This window comes from Ambystoma mexicanum, chromosome 4q, assembly GCF_040938575.1.
Source record: "Ambystoma mexicanum isolate Mex_15411 chromosome 4q, UKY_AmexF1_1, whole genome shotgun sequence".
Lineage (NCBI taxonomy): Eukaryota > Metazoa > Chordata > Amphibia > Caudata > Ambystomatidae > Ambystoma > Ambystoma mexicanum.
Genome location: NC_090928.1, coordinates 497988436 through 497988690, shown reverse-complemented (window position 1 = coordinate 497988690; position 255 = coordinate 497988436).

Sequence of the window (255 nt, the reverse complement as noted above, 5' to 3'; positions counted from 1 at the left end):
CTCACTCGGGGGCTTCCCTGCAAACCGGGGTGCGCCCGCTCCGACGCCCGGCCCGCTGGTGGGTTGGGGTGGAGGACCGCGCCCCCACCCGGTGCGGCGGCTCAGGGGCCAGCTCGGTGAGGAGAGATGCGAGGGGGGGCCCGCTCGGGGTGGGCCTCCCTCTCCCCCTCCAGTCGGCTGGGGACGTCCCCTGGCGGGTTAACCCAACCCCGCCGGGGCGTCCCCGTCCATCTGCTGGGTCGCGGACCCCCCCTC